This window comes from Nicotiana tabacum, chromosome 10, assembly GCF_000715075.1.
Source record: "Nicotiana tabacum cultivar K326 chromosome 10, ASM71507v2, whole genome shotgun sequence".
NCBI lineage: Eukaryota > Viridiplantae > Streptophyta > Magnoliopsida > Solanales > Solanaceae > Nicotiana > Nicotiana tabacum.
Genome location: NC_134089.1, coordinates 39391373 through 39399581, shown reverse-complemented (window position 1 = coordinate 39399581; position 8209 = coordinate 39391373).

The following is an 8209-nucleotide window of genomic DNA, read 5'->3' as shown; positions in this document are numbered from 1 at the left end:
GCGTTATCTCCTCGCTCTATCCGCAATATCTCCTCACCAACTCCAGATGTTCCTCTCTTATCAAAGACACAATCATCGAAGAGAACTCCTGCGGACCTAGTGTGGACTCTCCCCTCCCTACCGGGCTAGCCCCGAAGTAGTTGCCATGACTATGGTAGAATTGACAGACTAAAGTAGGAACGTGCGCTAATGCTTTTTGCACCTGAAGAAATGAAGAACCCTATGCCAAGGCGGAAGGGTAGCTATCTAAAATAGTGAGGCCTTTTGAAGAAGCTGAAGCCGCCCCACATGTATGCGGAAAACAACGATGATTCACCTATCCATAGCGAGCCTCGAGAAACCAATGGTATCGGCATAGATCCCGGAGCGGTACCCCACCCTAGAGGCATGCATCGATAAGAAGTTAGGCCTCAAAGAGTCAAATATATTGTCTCTAGTCTCGAGGTAGTGCCCGATCTCGAGGATCTCTGCCAAACGACCGTGAGGCCATGAGCCCCAAGCATGATGTTCAGAGATAAAAGAAGATGATAAGAAGAAATGGGTAAATGATCCAACGAAGGTACCGGGATAGAAAAATCAGCGCCAAGTCACCCCTATTTATAGGGGGTAACGACACGATCATCAAGGCTTTGGAAGATTGACCGGCGGATGCGATTACTGTGCTCTTGAAAAATTGAATCTACGGCGGTACACTCACCTTGGAGAATGGGAATTGGCAGTGTGTTAAATGATGTCAAAATGCACAAGTCCACAGGGCACCACGGTTGTCACAAAAACTCGCGCCACAGGTTTCATCATTGGTGCGACGCCACCGTAAGGAGCTCGATGAGTTAGGTGTCCGAATCATTTCCCATCGCTTCGTTTTGGTGAGACTATCTATATGCGGTGAAATCAGAAGACTTGATTTATCGCCATTGAGCCACTTCGGAAGAATGCCTCGAGACCTTGAGGATGTGAAGCCATGACCCAGTTCGCTCCCTCGGGGATCATCGGGGAACGACCCAAAGAAGACGAATGACGAGGCCAAAACAGAAGGGGAAGTTCCCTAGGCACACAGCTAAGGCTGACAGGGCTAGCCTACTTAGAGCCTACGCCGAAGCGTCGCGTCTAACCATCACATCCCCATACTTTACACTTAATGCCCATGTAATATTGTCGGGTTCCCCTCCTATATAAAGGGAACCCGCACCACCTTGTAAAGGGATGATGTTGCTCCAACCATTCTACTCAAGTGCAATAATATCTCTCTCTCTCCTCTCTTACTCGCTTATTCGTACTGGCTCGAGACCATTTTAGTATTTTATCATTTTCTTATTTGTTCTTCATTTATTGCCTGATATTGATCATAAAGAGCCTTGTATGATCATATCTTAACTGTTATCCCATCCCCAACTACCCCCGACACCTCGAACTCGAGCCAGATATCGACCCCGATAACTCGAGATCGGGCCGGACATCGACCTCGAGGCCCCTCATCGACTAATCGTACACTCGGGCATCAGGTTTCTCGATTCGTTTAACTCCCCGTTCTAGCTTGTATCCCCTTGTTAAACAAGCCCGGACAGTAAGACTTTAGGCTTGGTTATCGCTCCATTTCTATCTCGTATTTTGCCATAAACTTCATATTCTTAGCATCAATTGCTCTAAACAACTAGCATAAAAATAGATCACATATTTTTAGAATCCCATTTACAAATTTAATTATTGTTACCATTTTTATGGTAAACAAACGAAGAAAATGAAAATAGAAAGAATATATTTTTGGTCTTATTTCTTTTAAAATTGGGCCAATTCCTAAAATGGCCCAAATTAACTTTTAAACCCTAGCCCAATCTTCCCTTTCCCCATTTTTTTCCTTAAATCCCTAGACCTAAGATCAGAAGACCTAGAACAAAAATAATCGGACCCCACCCTCTATCTTTATAGAGACAGCGTCGTTACCTCAAGAGAGAGGGGACTGCTCTCTCTCTAACCATCTCTCATTTTCAATAGAGAAAGAGACCCTCTCCTCGACAAAAACTGGCAACGGCATTCCAGAGCTTAGCTCTTCCTCAGCGAAAAACAACCATCTCCATCTTCATCTTCCATCCTAGCCCGTTTCAGCCATGAAAATATGTTACTTTAGCTCTAAAAACAAGCAACAACCGAGAGGGACAAAAATGAGCCACTCCCCTCAAGCAAACTGCCGAAAATTACCGCCCAAACCCAGTTGAAACAATGTTGTTTTTTTAGCTGAAGATCTGAAAATCAAAAGCTAGAAATAATAGAAAGAAAACTGGATTTTTCGATAAAGATTTGAAGAAATACGATTTCAGAGATGAATTCCTTTTTCTGGATTTTCACAAGCTATAGAGGTCTAAATTTGTTGATTTTTTGTTGCTGATTTTCTGGCGGATTCATGATGCTGAGCTCCTCACGTTTTGCTATGTTTTGTTTCCATCAAGTTCCTGATTTTCGAGTTTTTCTCTTGGAGTGGATTTGAACTCAAGCTTGTATTTGATAACTACATTCTGTTATTATTAAAGGATTTTGCTCAACGGGTTTATTTTCCACTATTCTATCTTAATTTTCTTACAGCTGGTAGAAGCCTTGGAAGGGCTGTTTGAGATTTTGATTTTGCATCTAGTTGTCTGGGTTTACATGTTAGTCCATAGCAGTACAAGATGACTATGATTTGAGCTATATTCTGATTTGTTGTTTATTTGAGTTGTTTAATATGCTTTAATTTGAATATTTGATTGATGTAATTTGCAGTGTCCTACTTTTTCAGTTTATGATTTTAGGTTAGCATATAGTTAATCCTCTGTCACTAAACCAAATATGCAATGTTTGAGACTAAAATATGTTGGAATATTTTGAACTCATCCTTTGGATTGACTCAATGTTCTATCTCTCGACCTTTAGCTCATAAATAAGATTTTGCCTCTAAAAAATATCCATTTCCATTTACATGGAACTCCAAGAATGATCTTCTTACCTTACTTTGGTTCTAATAATTAGGTATTAAATTGGTAAGATTTTTACTTTGTGTTATGAAATGTTTTGTTGTGTTGCGGCAAAATTTTCATGTTCTAAACTTTATTTAGTTGGAATTGAAAGCAATAAGTCTTTTGGGATTATCAAAAGTACTTGATGTGTGATGAGATTGTGGGTATATTTGAGAGTTAATTATCACTGTCGTGTCTAATAACCTGTTGAGCCTCCAATTAACAGTTTCCAGAAGCAATTTGTGTGCTGTCTTTGGATTAAAAATGTGAAAGATTTCGTTCCTTTGAATTCACATGTTGGAAGGACAGACTTCATGAGTTTTTGATCAAGCATAGTAATTCATGGTCTCATTTTAGATCATATAGATACTAGCTTTGATAAATCTCATATCCATTTTCTTTCATGTTAGGATTATATGTTAAATTGGTCTAAATCATTTCTTCATGTAGTTTCACATTCTCATGTAGCTGGCTTTCACTTTCTCCATATAGTTTCACGTTCTCCTGTTGCAGACTTTCGTTCTAATCCTGTAGTTTCACGTTCTGCTCTTTAAACTTTAGGCTTTAGGGGAGTTGGTATTTCTGAATTTTATGTTGGTCAGTATATATTTTGAATTTATCTCTGCCTTGTACTTCATCTTCATATGATTAGAGTGAGAGTTCTGTGGGTTGAAACCAAATGATACACTTTCTTGGCTAAAAAAGGAGACCAATTTACATGAATCTATCAAAAGCAGCAAACCTTCTAGCTTGATTACCTTAGTTTCGAATAATGTGCTGAATGTTCTTCTTGCCAATCCAATTAATAAATCTCAAATTAGTTTTTAGAATAACCATGAACATTCGTAGCTTGCTTTAGGCGTGACTCAATCTATCATCTTGATTGTGTACACGTTCGTTATACATGATTACGATCCTCAAAACAAATCGAGATATACATTCGTGCAACTTCGACCGAACTTTCTTGATAACAATAAAGCGTGATTAATTGTAGACACATACGCGTGACATGATTTTTGACACGCCAAACGAAATGAGTACACGTACGCGTGACTCATTTATTTATTTTTAGATAATTCCTTAATTAAGAATGATTAAGCCAATAAAAGCGGTAAAGGGGGTAGATGTACATAGGTCCTAAAATAAGTAATTAGATACTTTAATTAAGACAGGTATGATCTAAGCAACCATGCTAGAACCACGGAACCCGGAAATACCTAATACCTTCTCCCGGGTTAACAAAATTCCTTATCTAGAATTTCTGGTTCGCAGACTTTTAAATAAAGTCAAAAATTTCCTCGATTTGAGATTTAAAATAAACCAGTGACTTGGTACACCATAATAAACTATTCCAAGTGGCAATTCTTAAAAAATAAATAAAATAATTCCATTTCGAATGATGTCACTTTAATTGGAAAAATTCCCTTATAGACCCTCTCGGGTATAAAAAGGAGGTGTGATAGCTCTGGCGACTCTGCTGGGGATGAGAACCCAGAATCTCTGGTTTAGGGTTCAAGAATTCAAGCTTGTTAATATGATTTTTACTTGGCTTTATTTATTGTTGATATTACTGTATTTTATGGACCTAATGTGCTAATTACCGCTTATTTACCGCTTTGATATTACTTAAACTGTCTCCCTATGCCTCCCTTCTGAGTCTTCTAAAAACGATGAACACATTCGCGTGGCCCATTTTTTTTAGAAGTCATACCAAATAGAACGAGGCTGAGCCAGCAACAAGGCCGGGTAGGCTTTCGTGCTCCTGGTACGTTGCCCCCTCCTTGGCTCGAGTTGTCCGCTCGGGTAAGCCAGGTCTAGAACACAACCCCATGTTTAAACTTAGAAGAACATAACATCATGCTGGATCCCTAGTAGGAACGTTTGTTTGTATCACATGCATTTGACCTTGGGGACTCAACACAGGGTTGGGTCCGTATAGGAAAGGTGTACCCAAAATAATAGACCATCCTGATGCATCCTACATGCTATGTGAATATTTATTTGTTTCGGCTTGCATGTTGACTAGCTAGGAAAAGGATATTAAGAGAAAAACCAAGAGTGATGTAGGAAGGAAATAAACCCGGTTTTGAAAACCTCGGTATTTAAAAATGTCCCAAAACTCTGCCAAATTTTTTCCAAAATGAGTTAATAACATGTCTCTTCTGAATTTTTCAAAACTCACCGAACTACGCGGGTCTGAAACTCACCGGATGTGAGATACATAGGCAAGCCTCATCGGTTTCGGCCCCAATTTTTTAAAATCTAAAAATATTTTCCTTCAATTCCTCTTTAGAAGTTTTTTCTTAGAAAATTCAAAAAAGAAGAAGAAGAAGAAAAAAGAGACTTTTAAACTAAAAAAAGTAGTTTCCTTCTTTCTGAAGTCTTTCATACGGAAAAATAAAAAAATAAAAATAAAAATAAAAATCCAAAATATGGGTTTCTTTCATTTTGAAGTATTTTTTTCAAAAAATAAAAAAAAATCAGAAACAAAATCCAAAAATATTTTTTTCTTCTTTAGAAGTCTCTCTTTTGTAAATGTCCATAAAAGAATGAGAAATAAAAGTCCAAAAATATTTTTGCTTTTCTTTAAAACTAGTTTTGTAAATTAAAAAAGAGAAAAATAGAAGAAGAGAAACTCAGAAATCTGAAATGTTTTCTTATAACTCCTTCTTTCGAAAATCCACGAGTCAAATCAAAATCCAAAAAAAAATAATATTTTTCTACCTTTTTATGAAGTCTTTTCCCAAAAATTTAAAAAAAAACAGAAAAAAAGAATTTTAAAAAGTCCTTTTCCTTGTTTAAAAGTCTTTCTTTAAAAAAAAATTAAAAATTGAAATTCAAAAATATTTTCGTTTTACTTTAGAAGTACTTTTGTAAATTTAAAAACAAAAAACTCAGAAATCCAAAATATTTCTTAAAAGTCTCTCTTTCGAAAATTAAGAAGCTACAACCAAAATCTAAAAAAAAATTCTTCCTTTTTTAAAAAAAGAGAAAACAAATGAAAATTTAAAAAAATATATTTTCTTTTTACTTTTATAATTCTCAAAGATCAAATCAAAAGCCAATGGATTTTTAGAAGTCTTTCTTTCAAAAATAAAAAAAAAATCAAAATAAAAAATCCAAAAAAAAAATGAATATTTCCTTTCATCTTTTAAAGCATTTCTTTTGAAAATAAAAAAAAAACCAACAAAACAAATAATTCAAAAATAAAATAAAAATATATGTTTTTCCTTTTTCTTAAAGTTTTTATGGTCTGAGTTTTATATTGGTTGTCACGACCCAAATTCCACTAAGGGTCGTGATGGCGCCAGACACCGCTGTCGGGCAAGCCAACAAAAATACTTAATTAAATTTTCGTTTTAATAATTTTGAAAACTATGATTTTCCTTCAATTTTACCATTAAAAGATAATCGTTTTAAATCAAATATGAATGTTAAGAAGTTAATACAAGATACCCCATAATCATCCCAGAACCCGGTATCACAAGTGCATGAGCATTTACTAGGGAATGGAATAAAATACAGTAACTGTCCGGAATACAAAGTGGACAGAAATGAAAAACACGGTAAAATACTTTGAAGGTGACTTTGCTGGATGCAGGTCGTCTCGGTAAATGCATCTCACCTAAGTCTCCGTATCAACCATGCCGCTGTGCCAGTAAGCCACTTGCCACATATGAACTTGTGCAACAAAAATGCACAACAAGTGTAGTATGAGTACGAAAATAACGTGTACCCAATGAGTATCCCGTCTAATCTCGAAGAAGTAGAGACGAAAGGTCGACTTCGACACTTACTAATGGTCCAATGATAATATAGTAAAAGTGTGAGGAACTCATGGATTTCATAAAGCAAAATATAACCCATACAGCCGGGAAGCATGTAAACAACTTCTCAAGTAATAAAGGATTTCCAAGGGTTTACTTTTCATTATCTTTATCAATTTATCTCTGGCCAGGAAGGGCAATTATCAACATTTAAAATTCTCAGGCAAGCAATACAAGCATACGCATATCATGTCGAGGTCGTACGGCCCGATCCAACATAAATGTAAAATATGCACTGCCGAAGGTTGAACGTCACGAACCATAGATGCATCTATTACCCCGCTCGTGAGTCATACATGCAACGCGGTCAAATTTAAATAAACAACCCTGCTCGTGAATCATACATGCGACGCAGGTACACATAGAAATACATGCTCAAACAACCAATTAAGAATTTATTGGGGAATGTTTATCCAAATAAAAGCCAATTCTCTTTTAGCGATTTAAGAAAATGAAGTTTAATCCTTTTTGAAATTCATTTATCGATTCGATAGGATTTAAGCAATTCAACTGCCAACAAGATTACAGATATTCCAAGTATAGCATGCTTTTGGGTCCTAGACTACCCGAACATACATATAATAGTAGCTACACACGGATTCTCGTCACCTCGTGCGTACGTAGCCCCCACAAATAAAAGCACATAAACAATTATTTCACCTATGGGGACAATTCCCTCTTACAAGGGTAGAAAGGAGACTCACCTCGCTCCGAAGATCCACAAATGACATTTCATGCCCTTCCGGAGACTCGAATCGATGCTAAATGCTCCAAAACTAGCAAGTAATTATGCAAATCTATTAGTATATGTTCAATTGCTCATTACAATCTAATTTATAAAAATTCCTAATCACGATCGAAGAGTTAACAAAATTGCCCTCGGGCCCACATGCCCAGATTCCGAAATTTCTCGAAGATAAAGTTTACCCATGAACTCACGAACTCAAATACATGATTTTCTCTTAATTCCATACCCAAAATCGTGGTCAAAATCCAAGAATATCAATTTTCTAGGTTTTCCCTCAAACCCCAGTTTCTACCAGTTTTCGTGCTCAAATCCGTAACAAAACCATGTATTTAACTCACAAGGGGTGAAATTAACTTACCTCATGTTTGATGATGAAATCCCTCTCTTGAAGCTCTCCAAAAATCGCCCAAACAAGAGAAAAATGGAGGAAAATGGCCAAGACCCCCGATTTTAAAGAACCTTACAGCCTCCAGCAATTTCGCACCTGCGGTCACATGACCGCTTCTACGGTTCCGCATGTGCGGCCCCTCTACCGCTCCTGCGGTTTCTCTCCGGGCTCCCCTTTTCGCTTTTGCGCCTCAATTCACGCAGGTGCAGTCCCACTTCTGCGGCAAGATGACCGCATCTGTGGTCCTTACACTTCTAGC